This window comes from Vulpes lagopus, chromosome 8 (assembly GCF_018345385.1).
Source record: "Vulpes lagopus strain Blue_001 chromosome 8, ASM1834538v1, whole genome shotgun sequence".
In the NCBI taxonomy this organism is placed as follows: domain Eukaryota; kingdom Metazoa; phylum Chordata; class Mammalia; order Carnivora; family Canidae; genus Vulpes; species Vulpes lagopus.
In genome coordinates, this window is record NC_054831.1 from 85,385,370 (window position 1) to 85,411,338 (window position 25,969).

Genomic DNA, 25,969 nt, shown 5'->3' on the forward strand with positions numbered 1-25,969 from the left:
TAAAATATTTATTGCTTGAATTTTATAAAACAAAAATCATTTGAAGAGTGCAATTTCCGAACAATTTTAACTGTATGTCTGAGTCATACAGAATCGTGTTGATGTTTATGTGTTTATATTTCATTCAAATACTAAGTTCTTCTTTTAAAAATTAAGCTAAAAATTCAATTCCAGTGTAGTTAGCATATAGTAATGTATTAGTTACAGAAGTACAATATAGTGATTTAACAATTCCATACATTACCCAGTGCTCATCATGACAAGTGCATTCCTTAATCCTCATCACCTATTTCACCCATCCCTCTCACCCATCTCCCCTCTGATAACCATCAGTTCTCTATAGTTGAAAGTCCAATCTTGGTTTGTTTCTCTTTCCTCCCCGCCCCCCATCCTTTGCTCATTTGTTTTGTTTCTTAAATTCTGTATGTGAGCAAAATCGTATGTTATCTGTCTTTCTCTGACTGACGTATTTCACTTAGCATTGTACTCTAAATAATAAGCCCTTCTATCCTGTTTTAGCTTACAGTGTATATTAATGTATTTTACAAACTGGGGCACCTGGGTGGCTCAGTTGGTTAACTGTTTGACTCTTGATCTCCACTGAGGTCTTGATCTCAGGATTGTGAGTTCAAGCCCAACATGGAGCCTACTTAAACAAACAAACATATTTTACAAGTCTACTAGTATTTTACAATACTAAAATCTATCATTTAGGTAATTCAGAAAACATTTTTATTTGTATATCTCCTGTTGATAATATTTTACAGATATAAACAAAATTGATGTACTGAGCAACAAGTAGATAACATGTGTCTCATGTTAATTTTTTCTAAGATTTGTGATGAGCAATTTAATTTTGTTTAGATTGGTATCCAAGATGTTGTCTTATGAAATCTAAATCTCTGCTTACGATTTAAAATTAATTATACTGGCAAATTTTTTGGATAATAAGTATAATAATGTGGCAAAAATGTGCAACAGTGAACCACTGACTTAGGCATGAAAATTTTAGTTTGGACACATCAATGTTATATTATTGTATCGTTCATCTGGAGTTGAAGCAGTTTCCCCTTTGCCAGGATACTTAGGATGTAGAATGTTTCCTCTTTGAAGTGACATTCGTTAACAGTGATAGAATTTTTTTTTTTTTTTTTTACATTCTAGGTGTTTTTGTTTAAATATATGCCATTAGTAGACTTTCCCATTGGTTAATTATCTATTTTGACTTTGAAACTCATAACTGCATTTTGAAAATCATTAAAAGTGCTGTAACTAAGGAAGCTTGCTGAGGGCAGCCCGGGTGGCTCAGCGGTTTAGTGCTGCCTTCAGCCCAGGGTGTGATCCTGGAAACTGGGGATCAAGTCCCACGTCTGGCTCCCTGCATGGAGCCTGCTTCTCCCTCTGCCTGTGTCTCTGCCTCTCTCTCTACCTGTGTCTTTCATGAATAAATAAATAAAATATTTTTTTTAAAAGGAAGCTTGCTGAGCATATGAAATACATTCAGATTAAAAAAAAACCTATGTAGGCAGTACAATAGAATTTGTTGTATAATAGAGAAACCTCAAACTAGTAAAAGGGCAAGAAAAAAGAGCTTAATAACAAGTAGACAGAAGGAAAAAGCAATGCCTGGGAAATGCATGAATGGGAAAATTTTAACAGCATGTCTGATAATGTTAATGATCTGTTGGTTAAAATTTTTTTTTTTAATTTTTGCCTTCAATATTTACATTTAGAGGGAAACAATAATATTCCAGAAACTAAATGCATTTTGCTGGGTTGGGGTGAAGGTGGATTAAATTGCAAAGATGCTTTTACATTGCTCAAATGGATATAATATGAATATCAGAAATAATTAACATTTTGAAAAATGTCAAGTGAATGTGGACCATAGCCTAGGGTTCTGACTGAAGTATTATGGGAAATAAGGAGTTTGTTAGTAAAGATGATTTTTAAAAAAGATTTTATTTATTTATTCATGAGAGACACAGAGAGAGAGAGGCAAAGACATAGGCAGAGGGAGAAGCAGGCTCCATTCATGAAGCCTGAGGGACTCCATCCGGGCCCCCAGGATCATGCCCTGGGCGGAAGGCAGGCACTAAACCGCTGAGTCACCCAGGTATCCCAGTAAAGATTCTTTTTTTTTTTTTTTTTTTACATTCTTTTTTTTAAGAGATTTTATTTATTTATTCCTGAGAGAGAGAGAGACAGAGACAGAGATGCAGAGGGAGAAGCAGGCTCCATGCAGGGAGCCCGATGTGGGACTCGATCCTGGGGCTCCAGGATCACGCCCTGGGCTGAAGGTAGTGGCTACACCGCTGAGCCACCCAGGGATCCCCAAAGATGATTCTTAAAAACAAAAACTAAATCATAAAGGTGGCTACTCACTTTGTTCCCAGTTTTAATTGATAAGATAAAAATGATTCAGAATATAAATAAATTACGTGTCTCTTTTATACTGCATTTATGAGAAAGAAAAGAATTTGGATAACAATTTCCTCCTCAAGCTATAAACACAGGAGGTCATTATATATTCATCTGGAACTTGTCTTTGAATCTAAGAATGAATATGCAATCACATATTCTCTATCCTGCGTTGCAGAGAAAGAGAAAAAACTTTTCTGTCTCATCCTAAATTCTTGGCTGTTCTAGAACCATCTGGTAGCCATCTACATATATACTGTTTTCATAGGAAAACTGTAATGACATAGCCTCAAAAATGTTCTCTGAATTCTTGCACATTATGCTTATTCTTTAGAATCTTTAAGCTAAGATTACAGCTGTTTTATTTAGTCTAAAAATGATGTTCATACAAAATAAAAACAACTAGTTAAGACATCTTTGTAGTGTTTTTTTGCATTTATACTTAACACTCAAGATAGGCTTGTCATTTTCCTTTCTTATAAGTTAGGTGTAAAGTTATGCTGGTGCTATTAAATTCAAAGGGTTTCTTTTCCTTCTCTTGTCTATTCTCGGGACATGTTTATTAAGATTGGTGATATTTCTTTCTTAAATTAGTGGAATTCACTAGTGATGTTCTCTGTGCCTTAGTTTTCTTTGTGGAGAAGTTTAAGGCATGAAAATTAAATTTCTTTATTGGTAAAGAGTTATTTATAGTTTTATTCTTCTTGTTTTGTAAATTGTCTTTTCCAAAAATATGTTAATTTCATATAAACTTTTTTGGTAGAAGGTTTTTTTTTATAATATCCTCTTGTGATCTTTTTAACATCTGTAGGATCTGTAGTGATATTCCCCTTTTAAATCCTGATACTAGTTATTGTCACCATTTTTCCTGACTAGATTGGGAGGTAGTTTATTAGTTATATTAGCCTTCCCAAGAACTAATTTTTTTGGCTTTTAGAATTCTATTTCTTGTATATTTGCTTTCTATTTTATTAATTTCTCCTCTTACTTTATTTTCCTTTCCCCATATTCAGTTTTCCATTTGTTTTCTACCTGCTTTATTTAGCTTACCGATTTTCAGGTTTTATTGTTTCTAATATATAGATTTGAAGCAATAAATTTCTTAGGTGCTTGGGTAGCTCAGTTAGTTAAGCAACTGACTCTTGGTTTCAGCTCAGGTCATGATCTCAGGGTCTTGAAATCAAGCCCCGAGTTGGACCTGAACTCAATACACGGAGCCTGGTAGAGAGTCTCTCCCTCTCCCTGTGCTCTTCCTCTCTCTCTCTTTCTCAAGACAAACAAACAAATAAAGTTTTAAAAAACCTATAAATTTCCACTAAGCATAGTATTAGCTGCTTCACACAAATCTTACTTTAAATTTTTTTAATTGAAGTGTAACATACATAAAAGTTCATATATCATAAGTATACAGCTTCATGAATAATCCAAAGCCAACCAAATCATGTAACAACCACGAAGTAAGGAAGTAGAGAATTACCAGCAACCCACCCCTACCCCACCCATCTATAGTTACTCTCGTCTGAAATATAACCATTATCATGAGTTCTAACATCATAAAAATAGAATCATATAGTATAATTATGTTTTTATGTCTGGTTAATTTCACTCAGTATTGTATACATCTCCTTTTTCCCCTCAACAAAAATCCCAGTTTTCATTTATACCAGTGTAATTACTCATTTGTTACCGCATGCTACTCAAGCAACAGACTTAGAAAACAATACCAGCACTACATCAACAATATGATTATGGTATCGTGCTCACTTCGACAGCACATAAACTAAAATTGGAATGATACAGAGATTAGCATGGTGCATGCGCAAGAATGATTGGCAAATTCGTGAAGTGTTCCATATTTTTAAAAAATTAAAGAGGAAGACAAACCATGAGAGACTCCTAACTAGGAAACAAAGGGCTGCAGAAGGGAAGGTGGGTGGGGGATGGGGTAAATGGGTGATGGGCATTAAGGAGGGCATATGTTGAGATGAGCACTGGGTGTTACACTATATGTTGGCAAATTGAATTTAAATAGAATATTTTTTTAAATATGATTATCGTATCCGTTTAATACTGATACGATATTGTCATTATTATCACTTGTAGCATATTGTCATTATTTTCACTTGTAGCCTATATCCCACTAGGAATGTGCAAATTACTGTGTTTTAAAATATCTTGGAGGGATGCCTGGGTGGCTGGGCGGTTGGGCATCTGCCTTTGGCTCAGGGCGTAGTCCTGGAGTCCTGCATCAGGCTCCCTGCATGGAGCCTGCTTCTCCCTCTGCCTGTGTGTCTCTGCCTCTCTCTCTCTCTCTGTGTCTTTCATGAATAAATAAATAAAATCTTTAAAAAATATCTTGGAATAGTTCATCTCTGTGTAGGTAAGCTGCCAAGTACATACAGAGTTAGTTAGGTTCATTTATTTTAAGTTGCTTTCAAATATAGTCCTGAAACTAATATTCCACTGTATGTTAACTAACTGGAATTTAAATAAAAACTTTTAAAAATCGGACTTGCTTTTTAAAATTTAATTTTTTTAATTATGTAAAATATTACAATGGTTCCCAAATAAATTTATTAAAAAAAGTATATTTAGAAAAGTCTGGTATGTACTATTGCCTGTTCCTCTACTTTAGTCCTTCTTTCCTCTTATAGGTAATCAAATTTTATGGTTTATCCTTTTTACTATTTCTTCTTCTGATAGATATAAGCAAATATGTATGTGTGTATATCTTCTGCTTTTTAAGATAAATTATGACGTATAAAACATATTCTTCTGCACTTTAGTTTTTTTCACTTAAAAATATAAACTTGCAATCACTCCATAGTAGTATATAAAAGTACTCCGTGTTTCTTAATAATGTCTTTTGGTTAACAGGAACTCCTAATTTTTTAAATTTAATTTTATTTATTTATTCATGAGAGACAAACAGGGAGAGGTAGAGACACAGGCAGAGGGAGAAGCAGGCTCCTCGCAGGGAGCCTGATGTGGGACTCGATCCTGCTACCGGGATCATGCCCTGAACAGAAGGCAGACAGACGCTCAACTGCTGAGCCACCCAGGCTCCCAGGAACTCCTAATTTTAATGATATCCAATTTTTGATATTTTCTTTTTACTTAGTATTCTTTCTATCCTTTTAATGAAATGTAGCCTACCTGAAGGTCATGAAGATACACTTCTATATTATCTGCTAGAACATTGCTGTCCAATGGAACTCTGTATGTTGGAAATTTTCTATATCTACGTATATAGGACAGATGGCTACTGAGCACTTGAAATGTGGCTAGTGAAACTGCGGGGCTGAATTTTTAATGTTACTAAATTTAATTCAAGCTTATGTTTAAATAGCCATATCTGATTAGTGGTTGCCATAGTTCCAGCGGCTTTCTTGTTTTAACTTGCACATTAAGAATCTTAATCCATCTGAAATTGTGTATTTGAGTACATGGTGTAATGTCGGAGCTGAGATTGTTTCCATGTGTTAATCAGTTGGATTTTCTACATATACAGGACCATTTAATAAAAGACCACCCTTTTCTTACTACTCTGCAGTGCTACCTTTATCATAAACCAAGTGACTGTATATTTGTGCCTATTTCTAGACTCATTCTGTTTCATTGGGCTAGTCCTCTTCTTTGTGCTAATACCATTGTATATTGATGCGTATTGATATACAGTTGTGTAAGTTCTCCCACTTTGTTCTTCTGCTTCCAGATTAATTTAGCTCTTTTTGACCCTTTGCATTTCTATAGAAATTGTAGAATCAGCTTGTCAATTTCTGCCAAAAAACTCCTGCTCTTATTTCAATTCGTATTGCATTAAATCTGCAGAAAATACGAGGCATATTGACAGTTTGACAAAATTTTACTTGGATTTTTATTTACTGTATAAAAATATGGAATTTATTAACATAATGACTATATATCCATAAACAGCTGGTCTACTAACATGATATATCCTTCTATTTATTTTTTTTCTCTTAGTGCTTATGTGAATTTATGTGCATGTGGAGATATTTTGTGCAATTTCATTAGATGTTTGGTATTTTGATGCTATTATAAATGGCATTTAAAAATTTCATTTTATAATTGTTTTTGTTGCAGGTATGTAGATATAAAACTAATTTTTGTATTAGGTTTGCTTCCAGTGTCCTTAACAAATTTTGTTTTGAAAGCTCACATTTTTTTTTTCACATTTTTTTTTTCACATTTTTATATTATCTTACGTTTTCTACATACACTGTTATGCCATTTCCAATACTCTGTTTTATTTATTTTCTTAACTTTATTTAAAAAAAAAAAGATTTTATTTATTTATTCATGAGAGACACACAGAGAGAGAGGCGGAGACACAGGCAGAGGGAGAAGCAGGCTCCAAGCAGGGAGCCCGACCTGGGACCGGGGTCTCCAGGATCAGGCCCTGGGCTGAAGGCGGCGCTAAACCGCTGAGCCACCCGGGCTGCCTTTAACTTTCTTCATATAGCTTTTGTTTTATGTTTTGTTGCATTGTTGAAGTGATAATAGTCTTGTCTTAGTTCTTATCTAAGAGAGAAAGTTTTTTATATTTAATATGAGATACATTTTTTTTCCCTCAGAAGTCCTTTGTCAGGTTAAGGAAGCTTCCTTTCTTTTCTAATTTACTAAGAGATCTTTAAAAGATTATGAATAGGTATTAAATTTATCATATTATTTCTCTGTTTATTGAAGTGATCATATGATTTTATCCTTTATTTTATTCAAATCATAAGTTACATTAGTTGATTTATTAATAATAAACCAATATTGCATTCTTGGGATAAACCTTGGTTGATTGTAATTTATTATCCTTCTCTATATCACTGGATTTAGTTTTCCAACATCTTGCTTAGAATTTTAAACATATGTGTTTATGATAGAAATTGGCCTGTAATTTTCAATTCTTGTAATGTTTCTGTCAGGGTTTGATATCAAGGCTATGTTGGCTTCATATAGTAAGATAAGAAATTTTACTTCTTTTTTACTTCTTTGGAAAGTTTGTATAAATCAGTGGGTTTTTTTCTTCCATAAATATTTGGGAGAATTCAGAATTAAGCCTTATTGGATTAAAGGTCTTTTCATGAAAATATTTTTTTTTAATTTTTATTTATTTATGATAGTCACAGAGAGATAGAGAGAGGCAGAGACATAGGCAGAGGGAGAAGCAGGCTCCATGCACCGGGAGCCCGACGTGGGATTCGATCCCGGGTCTCCAGGATCGTGCCCTGGGCCAAAGGCAGGCGCCAAACCGCTGCGCCACCCAGGGATCCCATCATGAAAATATTTTTAATTATAAATTCAATATCTGCAAGAGGCACAGAGCTATGGAAATTTTATATTTCTAGTTGTGTCAGTTTGGCAAATTTTTCCCACATATTTGTGCATTTAATTTAAATTTCATAATGTAATATATAGGCTTAAAGTCATTCATTGTATTTCGCATTATTTTAATGTAGTAAGACTATATTTCTTTCTACATTCCTCATATTAGTATTTTTGCTTTCTCTTTGTAAAAAATAAGTTATGCCATAGATTTATTTATTTGAGAGAGAGCACATGAGCAGGGGGAGCAGGAGAAGGTGAAGCAGGCTCCCCGTGAAGTAGGAAGCCCAATGCAGGGCTCCATCCCAATATCCTGGGATCATAACCTGAGCTGAAGGCAGACACCCAACCAGCTGAGCCACCCAGGTACCCCTTGGGTAATCCTGTTTAAAACATTAAAAGAATATGTGGGGCTCCTGAGTGGCTCAGTTGGCTAAGTGTCTGACTTTGGCTCAAGTAATGATCCTTGGGATGGAGTCCTGGTTTGGGGTCCCTGCTGGGTGAGGAATCTGTTTCTCCCTCTCCCTCTGACCCTCCCCCCCTGCTCATGCTCACACATATGTACAAGTGCACTCTCTCTCCCTCTCTTGAATAAATTTAAAAATCTTTAAAAAGAAAGAATATGAGACCAATAAGTTATTAATGGGAGGACAGTAGGATAAAAATATACTTAATCTATAGGAAAGGGGGGGAAAGACAAATTAGAACAGATGCGATTTAAAAAAGTAATGACATTATATAAATTGAAGTATACCAGTAGTTACATTAAATGTAAACTGACAAAAAAATAATAAATAAAAAATAAAAAAATAAATGTAAACAGACTAAATATTCAAATTAATAAAAGATGGTCAGACTGGTTAGAATTAAACAACCATATGTCATTTATTGGAGACATATCTTTATTAAAAGATAAAGTTTGAAAGTAAAAGGATGGATAAAGATTATATCATGCAAACACTTATCAAAAGGAAACTGTATACAGTATTTGCTATACAAATATCACTTGTAGTAGACCTTAAGGCAAGAAACTTAATAGTTATAAGTACAGACATTACGTAATTATAAGAGGATCAGGAAGATAAAATAATTGTAAATTGCATTGTATACATTTGAATAATTATTATTTTATTTGGCTTTAGAACACCTAAGCAACTTGAATGTTTACAGGGGGGAAAATGCTGTGTTTTCTTCCTAAAATTCCTTTTATATTTTATAAGTCTGTTGAAGTTCTTGAAGTGATTTTTGCCTATTTCCTCATAGTTCTGAAATGAGACATTAGAACTGTTTCTACTTCTTTTAATCTTCTATTCCACTGTATAGTTCTTATCACTGCAGAAACATCTGCTCATACTCTCAGCTTCTAATATTGGCTTATTCTTTCTGTTGATGATTGTGATTAAGAATATTGTCTTAACTTCTCTGCTGCTGAATCTGCTTCTGGAATTGTTGTAAGTCATGAATTATTCTCTGAAACATAATTCTCTTTGGTTCCTATTTCTAGCCATAGTTGGGACTATTTTGGAAAATACTAAAAATAGTCCATCAGGTCTAATAATTAATCACAAGTTGTCGACTGAGGTAGATTGTCTCTAGTCTCCAACTTGGTACCTAGAAATAACATAGACACTCAGGAAGTTAGTAACAGGCCTGTTCTGCATTCCTGTTCTTTTGATTTGGAAAATGTCATGTAATAGGAAAAAAAGATTTTATATTTGGTTTCTTCTCTTAAAATGAGCATATTCTACATCTCCATTAAGGCTTCCATAGGATACCTTCCAAAGTTAACAACAGCCTGAGCAAGATAGTTAATTATTAAGGTGTTTAAGATGAAATGCATTTCCCAAGCACCTGTTCTCTACTACCTAAGATTAAAGTATTGGGAAGGTTATAAGGCATGCTGTCTGCATTTTGGTGCATTGTGAATCACAGTTGGTGATTTCGGGTACCTCTCAACTTTTATTCAACTAAAAATCTAATAGGTCTGAGTTATAATGATGCCCCTAGTAGCTCTGTGGAGAGCAAAAGATCTAATTTTGAGAGCTTAAGCATTTGCCTTTGCTTCTTATATAGTGTACTTCATAATCTATGACTCTTAGGCTCACAAAAAGTTTCCTCATACTGATTTTTACTACCAAACAGAATTTACCATCAGTGTAATAAGTGAGGAGTTGAAAGTAGTTTATATTCATATTTGTAGTTATGATATTCTGTATTCAACCTATTTAGATGAGCAGAGGGATAAATTGTGAAAATTTAATCTGTAGTTTAGGCATATTTCAGCTGCCATCTGCCTCCTTAAGGTTTGCCTGTCCTCTGAAGTACACTGTCCATTTTCATTCTATAATTTATTTATAAATTAATCAGTATTTTATCATTTGTTCTCATGAAATGTTCTACTGAAAGTTGTACCCTAGAGTGATTTGACTGAATTTATTTTGAGGCTTTTTTCTCTTTTTTGTCTATATAATGGCTGAATAGTCTCCTATTTAAAAGCTTCCTTGGGGTTTTTAGAAATCCAAGACCAAGAGAAACTTAAATCAGTTTTTGTGAAGATTTTATTTTCTGTTTATAACATCAGTAGAGTTTGTTTTACATCCTAAATAATACAAAAATATTGCACAGAAACTATAAATTCCCAGAATCTCCCCCTAGGTATTAAATAATCTAAATTTAGATATACAACTCTATGCAGTTAAAGAAATGGAATTTTCCCCCATTGTCATTTAAGATTGTTATCAAGTACCTCAAGGTAATTTGATTACGATAACAAACAAAGGGCCAGGATCGTTTTGTGGTTTATGAATCATATTTTTATAGTGATATTCAATGTATTGGGCTTTATTTTTATCAACTTTATTATAGTAGCTAATATAGACTGCATTCATTTAAAGTATATGATTCAGTGAGTTTTTTTTTTTAATTTATTTATTCATGAGAAACACACACACACACACACAGAGACAGAGAGAGAGAGAGAGGCAGAGAGAGAAGCAGGCTTCATGCAGGGAGCCCGACATGGGACTCAGTCCTGGGTCTCCAGGATCAGGCCCTGGGCTGAAGGCGGCGCCAAACCATTGGGCCACCAGGGCTGCCCTGATTCGGTGAGTTTTGATGATTGTATACACTCTTGAAATTACCATGAAGGTACAGAATATTTCCATCACCCCCAAAAGTTTCCTTTTATCCCTTTGCATTCATTCCCCTACCTCTGTCCCAGGCCTCAGAGAACAACTGATCTGCTTTCTCTCACTGATAGATTCATTGCGTTTTCTAGAATAATATATAAATGAAATTGTTCAATAGGGAGTTTTTGTGTCTGCCTTTTTTCACTCAGCCTAATGATTTTGAGATCGATATATGTAGTTGTATATATTCAGTAGTTCATTCCTTTCCATTGTTGAGTAGTATTTCCATTGTAAGGACATATCATATTCTTTTTTTTTTTTAAGGTTTTATTTATCCATGAGAGACACAGAGAGAGAGAGAGAGAGAGACAGAGGCAGAGGGAGAGGCAGGCTCCATGCAAGGAGCCCGATGTGGGATTCAGTCCCTGGGCTCCAGGATCACGCCCTGGGCCGAAGGCAGGCGCTAAACCACTGAGCCACCCAGGGATCCTAGGACATATCATATTCTTATTATCTACTTACTTGTTAATGGATCTTTGAGCTGTTTCTAGGTTTTGGCCTCTGTGAATAAGATTTCTGTGTACAGTTGTATGCAAATCCTTCTTTGAATATATGTTATTTCACTTTCACTTCTCTACTACCTCTGAGTACACTGATTGGGTTTTGTAGTGGTTTTATGTTTTAAGAAACTGACAGACTGTTTCTCAAAATATTCGCATCATTGGGGCACCTGGGTGGCTCAGTCGGTTGGGCGTCTGCCTTCGGCTCAGGTCATGATCCCAGGGTATTGGAATCGAGCCCTGGGTCAGGCTCCCTGGTCAGCAGGGAATCTGCTTCTCCCTCTGCCCCTCCCCTCCACTTGTGCTTGCTCTTTCTCAAATAAATAAATAAAATCTTTAAAAAACAAACAAGGTATTTGCCCCATTTTACACATTCACTAGCAATGTGTAGGAGTTTCAGTTCTATATCCTCACAAACATTTGCTATTGTCAGTCTTTAATATTATCCATTTTAATGGGTGTGAGTCATTACCTCATTGTGGTTTTGATTTGCATTTCCCTGATGACTTATGTTGAGTGTTGTTGTTGTTTTTTAATGTGCTTCTATTTGTATGTCATTTATGGAGTATGTTCAAATTGTTTGCTCTTTTTAATTGGTTTGCATGTCTTGTTATCATTATGTTGTAAAAATCTATGTATAAGTCCTATATCAGATATATTTATAGCAGATCTTTTCTTCTGTGGCTTGCCCATTCATTTTTTTTAAATAGTGTCCATTTAAGACCAAAGTTTTAAATTTCAATAAGGGTAAATAATTTTTTGTTTTATTATTATGTCTTCTGTGTTCTATTTAAGAAACTTTTACTTACCCCAGGTTCAGAGGTTTCCCTCATGTTTTCTTCTGGAAGTTGTGAACATGATTCCATGGGTTTTTTTTTTTTTACTGTATTATGAATAAAGGTAAGAATTTTTTAGACAAATCAAAAGTAAATGAATTGGCTTGTTTACCATTGATTGAGAGTATAAATTGGCTCAAAAATTGAGGGAGGCATTTTGTCCTATCTAGCTAAAAATTAAATGTGCATACTTTTAACACCTCTCAGGATAAACACACAGGCGTACACATGTACAAACTTTCAGAAATGCACCTAAATATTAAATCATGGAGTAAAAATAACTTACAAAATATCCATACATGGTTGGATCCAGTCTTAGCTGTTACTAGGAATCAACAGAATTATAGGCACTGACATGGAAGGGTGTCCATCATATATGTTAAATAAAAATGAAACAGCAAAATTCCATGATAGTGTATAGAGTAATATGGTTACATTTCAGCAAAATATATATCTACATATTTATATATGTATAAATAAAAGTCTGGAGGGACATACAATTACTATCAGAGGCATAGTCTACAGGAGAATAGGATTTGAAAGGACTTTGACTTTTTTGTTTTTTACAATTCTGGATGAAATTAATTTTGTACAAGGATGCATTATTGAACCAGAATTAAATAAACAGAAGACTAAAAAAAACTAAAAATAAATCACATAGGAAGTATAACCAAAGTTTATGCCTTTTAAAAACCTAAAATAGGGATCCCTGGGTGGCGCAGTGGTTTGGCGCCTGCCTTTGGCCCAGGGCGCGATCCTGGAGACCCGGGATCGAATCCCACGTTGGGCTCCCGGTGCATGGAGCCTGCTTCTCCCTCTGCCTATGTCTCTGCCTCTCTCTCTCTCACTGTGTGCCTATCATAAATAAAAAAAAAATTATTAAAAACCTAAAATATATGTATATATTGTATTCACTTATTCAGAAAGCATATATGTATATAATAGAGGCTCTTTTTTATGGCAGTATGGTCGGTCCCCAGATGTTTTTTCCTTTATTAGTTGCTTCTAAGAATATCCAGAACATCAAGTACACTTTGCTTTGGGTAGATCTTCTGTGCAATTTTGTATTTCAGGAAGGGACCTAAATATAAGAAATATGGAGTATTGTTATAACACAATGGGAGCTTAAGGCCATTTGGGTAGCAACTATTAAAGGGTAAAGGATACCTTTGCCACTTTACCCAGTGTCCACTTTCATTTAGAAAATATTTATTAATTTGTAATTTTAAATTCTTCAGCTCAGACCCTTCTGCTGAGTTCCAAACTCTCATATCTGATTGCCTAACTCTGCTTGGCTTTCTCACAGGCAGTTCACACGTGCCTAAAATTGATTTCCAAACCATCTCTTCCTACAGTCTTTTTAGAATCTGGTTCCATTATCCACCCAGTTCTTCACCCCGGAAGCTGGGGAGTCATTCTTGACAGCTTCTCTCCAAAGAGTAGCTTGTCGTTGCTCTTTAATGAATCAGTCCTATAAATTCCGCTGCTGAAACTTAGTTTACTGATATCCATCTTCAACCAGTAGCCATTACTTTCATCCACATCCCATCTTACCTCCCCTGGATGGATGCAATAGCCTTGTAACTGATTTTCCCGCATCCTTACCCCCTATATCTGTTCTCCTTAGATCATTCTCCATGTAGCAATTATGGTAGTATTTTTAAATATATACAGTGGATCATCTCATGAACCTTTCAAAACCTGCCATGACTTAGTACTTTGGAATAAATGGAATAAAATCCAAACTCTTTATGGTAATGTGCAAGACTGTAAGATCCCACCCCTGGTTGTTTCCCATCCATCTTATGCCACTCTCCCATTGCTTCCTATGCTTTAGCCACACTGTCTTTCTAATCCTTAGGCATGCCCTGATTTTTTCTACTTTAGTACCTTCATATCTGCTGATACCCCACCAGGGAATGCTCTCCCCACTAGTCTTTGCATAGATGGCCTCTTCCCATCCTTCAGGTCATGATTTTTAAATATCACCTCTTCAGAAAGGCCTTTGCTTATATCCATATCTAAGTATATTCCTTTGAGTGTCCTTTATTATAATTTCCTGATTGTTTCTTTCATGACATTTTCACTTTTCACCTACTTATTTTTTCACCTGTTTATCATCCAGCAACTTTATTGGACTACTCCATGATCAATACCATGTCTATTTCTTTTGCTATGGCTCCTCCAGTAGCCAGAAGAATGTCTGACACATAATAATCATTCAATATTTGTCACATGAATGAGTAAACTCTGTCCCTTAAACATGTTGAACAGGGGAGATATGTACACACCTAACCCTAATTTAATATATAAATTAAAACTATATATGAGAGGTACCAGGAAAGTGCTACTGAGGTTAAGTATTTAGTTCAGTCCTTGCCACAAAGTTAATGTTCAGTAAATGTTGAATGAATGAGAAGTTCCTGGCATCTAAACGTGGACATGTTTTCGTGTGTGTGTGTGTGTGTGTGCATGCGTGTGTGTCTAAACAAGTATTTAAAGTCATATATTCCAAACATCAGGAGAATAAACTATTGTTTAGAATGATTTTTATTCTATGTAAGAAAATCAAGAATATTACCTATGTGTGCTTATAGAATAAAAGTATTCCAATTCTACTTTAATAATTCATTCCAGTTCATTAACAGATCAGATATCAAGCAAGCTCTTTTTAAAAAAGTAAGCTCTACCCTCAACATGGAGCTCAAACTCACAACCACAAGATCAAGAGTTGTGTGCTCAACAAAATAGAGAATCCAGAAGTGGACCCTCAACTTTATGGTCGACTAATATTCAATAAAGGAGGAAAGACTATCTACTGGAAGAAAGACAGTCTCTTCAATAAATGGTGCCGGGAAAATTGGACATCCACATGCAGAAGAATGAAACTAGAGCACTCTCTTACACCATACACAAAGATAAGCTCAAAATGGATGAAAGATCTAAATGTGAGACAAGATTCCATCAAAATCCTAGAGGAGAACACAGGCAACACCCTTTTTGAACTTGGCCACAGTAACTTCTTGCAGGATACATCCACGAAGGCAAAAGAATCAAAAGCAAAAATGAACTATTGGGACTTCACGAAGATAAGAAGCTTTTGCACAGCAAAGGATACAGTCAACAAAACTAAAAGACAACCTACAGAATGGGAGAAGATATTTGCAAATGATGTATCAGATAAAGGGCTAGTTTCCAAGATCCATAAAGTGTCGCGAGCGTTGGGGGCGACAACCGTCCAGGGATGAGGGTAAGGGAATGAGGAAAGAAAGAAGACAGACAGAATGGGAGCAGGAGGGACATATGGCCGGATTCAGCCACAATGCCAACTTTATTTGTATTATTCACTATTTTATAAAGCAGGGTTGTATAACAAGCAGGATATTTTAAGCTTAGTTCTCCAGACATGTCCCTTCACAATAGATAGCAATAGTATGCGCCCTTGAATAGATAGCAATAGTATGCGTCCTTGAGCCACAAGCCTTTAACAACAAGGGTGAGACAGGTGGGCCACGGTTGGAAGAGTCAACAGAGAGCCATTGCTCGATCCATTAACCCCTTCCTGGCACGTGGCCCCCAACAATAAAGAACTTATTAAACTCAACAGCAAAGAAACAAACAATCCAATCATGAAATGGGCAAAAGACATGAACAGAAATCTCACAGAGGAAGACATGGACATGGCCAACAAGCACATGAGAAAATGCTCTGCATCACTTGCCGTCAGGGAAATACAAATCAAAACCACAATGAGATACTACCTCACACCAATGAGAATGGGGAAAATTAACAAGGCAGGAAACCACAAATGTTGGAGAGGATGCGGAGAAAAGGGAACCCTCTTACACTGTTGGTGGGAATGTGAACTGGTGCAGCCACTCTGGAAAACTGTGTGGAGGTTCCTCAAAGAGTTAAAAATAGACCTGCCCTAGGACCCAGCAATTGCACTGCTGGGGATTTACCCCAAAGATTCAGATGCAATGAAACACCGGGACACCTGCACCCCGATGTTTCTAGCAGCAATGTCCACAATAGCCAAACTGTGGAAGGAGCCTCGGTGTCCATCGAAAGATGAATGGATAAAGAAGATGTGGTCTATGTATACAATGGAATATTACTCAGCCATTAGAAATGACAAATACCCACCATTTGCTTCAACGTGGATGGAACTGGAGGGTATTATGCTGAATGAAATAAGTCAATCGGAGAAGGACAAACAGTGTATGTTCTCATTCATTTGGGGAATATAAATAATAGTGAAAGGGAATATAAGGGAAGGGAGAAGAAATGGGTAGGAAAATATCAGAAAGGGAGACAGAACATAAAGACTCCTAACTCTGGGAAACGAACTAGAGGTGGTGGAAGGGGAGGAGGGCGGGGGGTGGGGGTAAATGGGTGATGGACACTGAGGGGGGCACTTGACAGGATGAGCACTGGGTGTTATTTGTATGTTGGCAAATTGAACACCAATAAAAAATAAATTTATTATTAAAAAAAAAAGGGTTGCGTGCTCTATGGATTAAGCCAGTCGGACACCTGTAGTAAGTTCTTGGATGGAAGATCCACATTGGAGAGACAGCTGGGACATGTTTTCTTTTTTTTTTTTTTTCTTTATAAAAAGATTTTATTTTTACGTAATCTCTACACCTAGCATGAGGCTCAAAACCCACATATATATGGGTCCTATTTAATGTCTATGGATATGAATAGAGGGCACAGGAAGTTTTATTTAGTGACCAGAACAATTGTCTGGGATATCTATTATATGTCTCTACCCCACATAATATTTATTATTATTTTTCTTTTTTTTCTTTTTATTTTTAATTAATTTTTATTGGTGTTCAATTTACCAACATACAGAAAAACACCCAGTGCTCATCCCGTCAAGTGTCTGCCTCAGTGCCCGTCACCCATTCCCCTCCAGCACCCGCCGTCCTCCCCTTCCACCACCCCTAGTTCGTTTCCCAGAGTTAGGAGTCTTTATGTTCTGTCTCCCTTCCTGATATTTCCCAACATTTCTTTTCCCTTCCTTTATATTCCCTTTCACTATTATTTATATTCCCCAAATGAATGAGAACATACACTGTTTGTCCTTCTCCGATTGACTTATTTCACTCAGCATAATACCCTCCAGTTCCATCCACGTTGAAGCAAATGGTGGGTATTTGTCATTTCTAATGGCTGAGTAATATCCCATTTTATACATAAACCACATCTTCTTTATCCATTCATCTTTCGATGGACACCGAGGCTCCTTCCACAGTTTGGCTATTGTAGCCATTGCTGCTAGAAACATCGGGGTGCAGGTGTCCCGACGTTTCATTGCATCTGAATCTTTGGGGTAAATCCCCAACAGTGCAATTGCTGGGTCCTAGGGCAGGTCTATTTTTAACTCTTTGAGGAACCTCCACACAGTTTTCCAGAGTGGCTGCACCATTTCACATTCCCACCAACAGTGTAAGAGGGTTCCCTTTTCTCCGCATCCTCTCCAACATTTGTGGTTTCCTGCCTTGTTAATTTTCCCCATTCTCACTGGTGTGAGGTAGTATCTCATTGTGGTTTTGATTTGTATTTCCCTGACGGCAAGTGATGCAGAGCATTTTCTCATGTGCTTGTTGGCCATGTCTATGTCTTCCTCTGTGAGATTTCTCTTCATGTCTTTTGCCCATTTCATGATTGGATTGTTTATTTCTTTGGTGTTGAGTTTAAGTTCTTTATAGATTTTGGAAACTAGCCCTTTATCTGATATGTCATTTGCAAATATCTTCTCCCATTCTGTAGGTTGTCTTTTAGTTTTGTTGACTGTATCCTTTGCTGTGCAAAAGCTTCTTATCTTGATGAAGTCCCAATAGTTCATTTTTGCTTTTGTTTCTTTTGCCTTCGTGGATGTATCTTGCAAGAAGTTACTGTGGCCAAGTTCAAAAAGGGTGTTGCCTGTGTTCTCTTCTATGATTTTGATGGACTCTTGTCTCACATTTAGATCTCTCATCCATTTTGAGTTTATCTTTGTGTATGGTGAAAGAGAGTGGTCCAGTTTCATTCTTCTGCATGTGGATGTCCAATTTTCCCAGCACCATTTTTGAAGAGACTGTCTTTCTTCCAATGGATAGTCTTTCCTCCTTTATCGAATATTAGATGACCATACATTTCAGGGTCCACTTCTGGGTTCTCTATTCTGTTCCATTGATCTATGTGTCTGTTTTTGTGCCAGTACCACAATGTCTTGATGACCACGGCTTTGTAGTACAACCTAAAATCTGGCATTGTGATGCCCCCAGCTATGGTTTTCTTTTTTAAAATTCCCCTGGCTATTCGGGGTCTTTTCTGATTCCACACAAATCTTAAAATAATTTGTTCTAACTCTCTGAAGAAAGTCCATGGTATTTTGATAGGGATTGCATTAAACGTGTAAATTGCCCTGGGTAACATTGACATTTTTACAATATTAATTCTGCCAATCCATGAGCATGGAATATTTTTCCATCTCTTTGTGTCTTTCTCAATTTCTTTCAGAAGTGTTCTATAGTTTTTAGGGTATAGATCTTTTCCCTCTTTGGTTAGGTTTATTCCTAGGTATCTTATGCTTTTGGGTGCAATTGTATATGGGATTGACTCCTTAATTTCTCTTTCTTCAGTCTCATTGTTAGTGTATAGAAATGCCATTGATTTCTGGGCATTGATTTTGTATCCTGCCACGCTACCAAATTGCTGTATGAGTTCTAGCAATCTTGGGGTGGAGGCTTTTGGGTTTTCTATGTAGAGTATCATGTCATCGGCGAAGAGGGAGAGTTTGACTTCTTTGCCAATTTGAATGCCTTTAATGTCTTTTTGTTGTCTGATTGCTGAGGCGAGGACTTCCAGAACTATGTTGAACAGCAGTGGTGAGAGTGGACATCCCTGTCTTGTTCCTGATCTTAGGGGAAAGGCTCCCAGTGCTTCCCCATTGAGAATGATATTTGCTGTGGGCTTTTCGTAAATGGCTTTTAAGATGTCGAGGAAAGTTCCCTCTATCCCAACACTCTGAAGGGTTTTGATCAGGAATGGATGCTGTATTTTGTCAAATGCTTTCTCTGCATCTAATGAGAGTATCATATGGTTCTTGGTTTTTCTCTTGCTGATATGATGAATCACATTGATGGTTTTACGAGTGTTGAACCAGCCTTGTGTCCCGGAGATAAATCCTACTTGGTCATGGTGAATAATTTTCTTAATGTGTTGTTGGATCCTATTGGCTAGTATCGTGTTGAGAATTTTTGCATCCATGTTCATCAGGGATATTGGTCTGAAATTCTCCTTTTTGGTGGGATCTTTGTCTGGTTTCGGAATTAAGGTGATGCTGGCCTCATAGAACGAATTTGGAAGTACTCCATCTCTTTCTATCTTTCCAAACAGCTTTAGTAGAATAGGTATGATTTCTTCTTTAAAGTTTGATAGAATTCCCCTGGGAAGCCATCTGGCCCTGGACTCTTGTGTCTTGGGAGGTTTTTGATGACTGCTTCAATTTCCTCCCTGATTATTGGCCTGTTCAGGTTTTCTATTTCTTCCTGCTCCAGTTTTGGTAGTTTGTGGCTTTCCAGGAATGCGTCCATTTCTTCTAGATTTCCTAATTTATTGGCGTACAGCTGTTCATAATATGTTTTTAAAATCGTTTGTATTTCCTTGGTGTTGGTAGTGATCTCTCCTTTCTCATTCATGATTTTATTAATTTGAGTCTTCTCTCTCTTCTTTTTAATAAGGTTGGCTAATGGTTTATCTATCTTATTAATTCTTTCAAAGAACCAACTCCTGGTTCTGTTGATCTGTTCCACAGTTCTTTTGGTCTCGATTTCATTTAGTTCTGCTCGAATTTTAATTAACTGTCTTCTTCTGCTGGGGGTGGGGTCCATTTGTTGCTTTTTCTTTAGTTCCTTTATGTTAAGGTGAGCTTTTGAATTTGAGTTCTTTCCAGTTTTTGAATGGATGCTTGTATTGCGATGTATTTCCCCCTCAGGACTGCTTTTGCTGCATCCCAAAGATTTTGAATGGTTGTAGCTTCATTCTCATTAGTTTCCGTGAATCTTTTTAATTCTTCCTTAATTTCCTGGTTGACCTTTTCATCTTTTAGCAGGATGGTCCTTAACCTCCACATGTTTGTGGTCCTTCCAAACTTCTTGTTGTGATTAAGTTCTAATTTCAAGGCATTATGGTCTGAGAATATGCAGGGGACTATCCCGATCTTTTGGTATCGGTTCAGACCCGATTTGTGACCCAGTATGTGGTCTATTCTGGAGAAAGTTCCATGTGCACTTGAGAAGAATGTGTATTCAGTTGAGTTTGGATGTAAAGTTCTGTAGATATCTGTGAAATCCATCTGGTCCAGTGTATCATTTAAAGCTCTCGTTTCTTTGGATATGTTGTGCTTAGAAGACCTATCTAGTATAGAAAGAGCTAGATTGAAGTCACCAAGTATAAGTGTATTATTATCAAAGTATTTCTTCAGTTTGGTTATTAATCGGTTTAAATATTTGGCAGCTCCCACATTCGGGGCATATATATTGAGGATTGTTAAGTCCTCTTGTTGGATAGATCCTTTGAGTATGAGATAGTGTCCCTCTTCATCTCTCACTATAGTCTTCGGGGTAAATTTTAATTTATCTGATATAAGGATGGCTACCCCTGCTTTCTTTTGAGGACCATTTGAATGGTAAATGGTTCTCTAACCTTTTATTTTCAGGTTGTAGGTGTCCTTCTGTCTAAAATGAGTCTCTTGTAGACAGCAAATAGATGGGTCCTGCTTTTTTATCCAGTCTGAAACCCTGCGCCTTTTGATGGGGTCATTAAGCCCGTTCACGTTCAAAGTTACTACTGACAGATATGAGTTTAGTGTCATCGTATCTATTCAGTCCTTGTTTTTGTGGATTGTTCCACTGAACTTCTTCTTAAAGGGGAATTTTAAGAGTTCCCCTTAAAATTTCTTGCAGAGCTGGTTTGGAGGTTACATATTCTTTCAGTTTCCTGCCTGTCTTGGAAGCTCTTTATCTCTCCTTCCATTTTGAATGAGAGCCTTGCTGGATAAAGAATTCTTGGTTGCATGTTCTTCTCATTTAGGACCCTGAATATATCCTGCCAGCCCTTTCTGGCCTGCCAGGTCTCTGTGGAGAGGTCTGCTGTTACCCTAATATTCCTCCCCATAAAAGTCAGGGACTTTTTTTCTCTTGCTGCTTTAAGGATCTTCTCCTTATCTTTGGAATTTGCAAGCTTCACTATTAAATGTCGAGGTGTTGAACGGTTTTTGTTGATTTTAGGGGGGGATCTCTCTATTTCCTGGATCTGAATGCCTGCTTCCCTTCCTAGATTAGGAAAGTTTTCAGCTAGGATTTGTTCAAATACATATTCTGGCCCTCTGTCCCTTTCGGCGCCCTCGGGAACCCCAATTAAACGTAGGTTTTTCTTCCTCAGGCTGTCATTTATTTCCCTTAATCTATCCTCATGGTCTTTTAATTGATGGTCTTTTAATTGCCTGTCTCTTTTTTCCTCAGTTTCCCTCTTTGCCATCAACTTGTCTTCTGTGTCACTCACTCGTTCTTCCACCTCGTTAAGCCTCATCGTTAGGACTTCTAGCTTGGATTGCATCTCATTTAATTGATTTTTAATTTCTGCCTGATTGGATCTAAATTCTGTAGTCATGAAGTCTCTTGAGTCCTTTATGGTTCTTTCTAGAGCCACCAGTAGCTGTATAATAGTGCTTCTGAATTGGCTTTCTGACATTGAATTGTAATCCAGATTTTGTAACTCTGTGGGAGAGAGGGCTGTTTCTGATTCTTTTTTTTGAGGTGAGGTTTTCCTTCTAGTCATTTTGCTCAGTGCAGAGTGGCCAAAAACAAGTTGTATTGGGAAAAGGAGAAAAAGGGAGAGAAGGAAAGAAAAGAGAAAAAGAAAAAAGAGAAAGAAGAAAAAAAAAAGGGGGGGAAAAGAGAAGAAAAAGAGAAAGAAAAAGAAAGAAAGGAGAAGAAAAGGGGGTGGGGTGGGGGAAGCAATCAGAAATCAAGAAGAAAGAAAAAAAAGCACAAAACAAAACAAAAACAAAAACAAAAACAAAAAAAACCACGGGGGAGTATCTTCCGATTCTGTATACTTTAAGTCCCTTGACTTCCCCTGGAACTGGTCCGTGTCGCTGGTCTTCTGGGGGAGGGGCCTGCTGTGCTGATTTTCAGGTGTTAGCACTTGGGGGAGCTGCTCTGCCCCTGCCTGGTGCAGGGTTCAGTGGGGGTTGTTCACCCCGTGAGGCCCCGGGAGGAAGCCACAGTGGCGGGGCGGCAGCTCTGGGACCCTGGAGTCAGCTCCCGCAGTAACTCCGGGGCTCTCCGTCTGCAGGGCCTGGGGGCTCCCGGGCGGGGCGGCTGATCTGCTCAGCTCGGGGCAGGAGTGTCCTTGCTGTCCTGGGCCCTCCCGGCCTCTGCCTGTCCCTGGGGGAGGCCGGATCCTGGGCTGTGTCCCGGCGCCCTGTGCTCCGGGGCCTGCGCTGTTGGATTCGCGCTCCCGTCCTGCAGCCCCCTCCGCGGAGCCGCCGCCCGAGCTGCTCCCCGAGCCGCGCCGCCCCCTCCGCGCGGAGCTTCTTCCTCTGCCCGAGCCGCCGCCGCTGAGCTGCTCTCGGAGCCCCGCAGCCTCCTCCGCGGAGCCGCCGCCCGAGCCCCTCCGAGCTGTTCCCGGAGCCCCGCAGCCCCCTCCGCGGAGCCGCCGCCCGAGCCCCTCCGAGCTGCTCGGGGTCCCGCCGTGCGCGCTGCAGCCCTTAGGGAGCTCGGTGCATCTCCCTGGGGCGCAGTTCCTCTGTTACTGCCCCAGGGAGCCCGAGGGCATCCCCGCCTTTCTGGGGATCCTGCTCCAATTCCCCGGGAGGCCTTTCCCCCCGGGAAGGTTGGTGCAGCTCCTGCTCCTCCGGGACGGGGCTCTCCTGCCCTGGGGACACTCGCCCGGGCCTCAGCCCGGCTCCTCGCGGGCTCCTCCCCCTTGGAGGCCTTTTGTGTCTTTATTCCTTTTTCCCCCGTCTTCCTACCTTGATAGAAGCACGAACTCTTCTCACTGTAGCATTCCAGCTGGTCTCTCTTTAAATCTCAGGCCGAATTCGTAGATTTTCAGGATGATCTGAAGGTTTTCTAGGTAATTTGTTGGGGACAGGTGATTTGGGGACCCTACTCTTCCGCCATCTTGCCCCTCCCCCCCTGTTTTCTTTTAATAAAAGTACAATGAGATTGTTTTGTTCTGACTTACCTCTGCCAGTAAGATTCTTACACTCTAACTTAAGGCAATTTTTCTTTACAAATTCTGAGATTTAAAAATTAAAAAAGGAATAGACATAGGTAAAACTAAATGAAAATATCATGTACATATTTCTCAAAAGTTATGTTCCAAAATAAGTGTGTATGATGAATATTATATTTACATAATATGAAACTGGAAAAATCACATAAATTTTTCAAGTATCATGTTCCTAGTTGTATTGGTACCACCTTACAGAGAAATTCTCATGGATGCTAAAACCTGAGAGCCACTAAACTTATCTAAATCAGGGAAGAAAAGAAATTTCTGTATCTAGACGTTCAAGCTTTTCTATCTTTAAGATAAATGATGAATGAGGGTTTGTTGGAGAATTACAAAGTGTCTGCTTGCCTACTGGGTTTACTCCATACACTTTTGTGTTGACTAAATAATCTTGATGAATATTAAAATATTTCTTTATTGAGATTGGCACATACTAGATTATGAATGCTTCATGAATTTGAATTTAAATTTTGCTTAATTAGGGGCACCTGGGTAGCTCAGTGGTTGAGCATCTGCCTTTGGTTCAGGTCATGATCCTGGGGTCCTGGGAATGAGTCCCTCATCAGGCTCCTAAAAAGGGAGCCTGCCTCTCCCTCTTCCTGTGTCTCTGCCTCTCTCTGTGTCTCTCATAAGTAAATAAAATCTTAAAAAAATAAAAATAAATCTTGCTTAATTAGACCAACATACAAGAGTTTCTGAAATAGATGGAGATAAATGTGATTTCCTACTTCCTAATATTTACAAGTTGGCACTTCTTGTTTAATACCATTGAATCCCTTCATGATTTTTTTCAAAATATATTGGCCCTGGGAGAATTAAGATTAGGGAATAATTAATGATAACTTTCTGTGTCTTTCTGCAACCTACAATTGACAGGTTCTCAGAATTATAACCTGCTTTTTCATCCAGAGATTCAGTATTCATCCTTGTACCCAGGAAGTCACAGCCTGACTTTATCAAGATGATTGCTACTTTCTTAACACATCATTATTGACCCTTGGAAAGAATGACTTTTTGTAATTTGAAAATCCCCTTTATTTCTCAACTCTTGCTAGGTTAAGGAGCACTAAATCTACATGCCCTAGGAAACATAGCTGTCCAGTATATCCCATGTATATATTGATTTATGAACCAATAAATGTTTCATATATAGTTGACATTTTAAATGAGCTTATAATAATTGGATCAAAGGAATACTAGTCTAGTGTAAGAGTACTGTAGACAACTAATAATAGGAGGCTATGATGAAATTTTAATTGCAAAAGATATTGAAAATCCTAGGGTGACAACCCTGTTATAATAGATGTAACGTTGAATTGGAAAGAAAGAAATTTTACCCAGGTCTGCTTGAAATCAACTCTCTATTTCTAGTAAATTATTGAACCATCCTAAGCCTCAATTTTATATCTTTGTTAAAGTTACCACTCCACTGTCTTTGATTCACTGGATTTATTAGAGAATTTTCCAATAGATTTAGATAAAGAAAAGTCATAAGTTAATGTGTTGATGGGGGAGTTTTGTGTATATTTTTTTTCCTATTCACTGCTGGAAAGCTGAAGTTGGCATCAACCAACTTTAAGTTGTAGATGCATCAAGTTAAATGATTTTAAGATCTTTTGAGACCATTAATTCAGAGATGTTGTATAAAAAGAACCAGTACTAGATTTTCTTTTACTCTACTTAATTCTGTTGGTTAGGTAGAGTATGCTTTTTTTTGCTTGTAATATTAAAAAAGAGAATGCAGAAGATTGGATTTTCCAATTTTTTTTTTTTTTTTTTTTACTCATCCCTCCCTTCTCCTCAGGTTATTTGGTTAATTTTATGAGACTTCTATCCCTATGCTGGCCCCTTCTTTTTTCTGGCTAATAATCAATAATATAATAATTATATACTGAAAAATTTACATGCTATATCTCAATAAACGTTTATAGTAAATGCTATGTGTTTCTTATTATACTAAGCTAAGTTTTAGGGAAATTAAACAACTTTTCCTAGGACATATAATTATTAAACAGTAGAACTAGATCTTGAATCATAGAATCTGGTTTTACTTTAAGCAGAAGTACTAGAAGAGTGCCCTACCTAAGGTGCATGATCTCAGCATACAATGTGATTAAAAACCTTGAAGGAGCTGGGGGTATATAATTGCTAGTGGAATTTAATCCCAGATCTTACTACCTAAAAGATGCTTTGTAAAAAAATTCTTCATACAGAATTGAAGACTCTGTATGTTTTTCCTAAATAACTTTAATAAGTTTTTTAAAAGAGATTTTATTCATTTATCTGAGAGAGAGAGACAGAAACAGAGATAGCAAGAGAGAGCACGAGCGGGGAGGAGAGGAGGAGACAGAGAAGCAGGCTCCCTAGCTAGCAGGAGCCTGATGTGGGG

General features: G+C 37.5%; 2 protein-coding genes and 1 non-coding gene across 3 annotated transcripts in view; all 3 read left to right on the forward strand.

Annotated features, from left to right (window-relative positions):
* LOC121497767 (protocadherin alpha-3-like) overlaps positions 1–25,969 on the forward strand; it is a 147,430-nt gene that overhangs the window by 101,517 nt on the left and 19,944 nt on the right.
* Positions 1–25,969, forward strand: part of LOC121496920 (protocadherin alpha-13-like) — a 109,744-nt gene that overhangs the window by 26,677 nt on the left and 57,098 nt on the right.
* LOC121498301 lies at positions 4,178–4,281 on the forward strand. Its single transcript, XR_005989697.1, has one exon. It is a non-coding gene; the product is annotated as a U6 spliceosomal RNA (small nuclear RNA).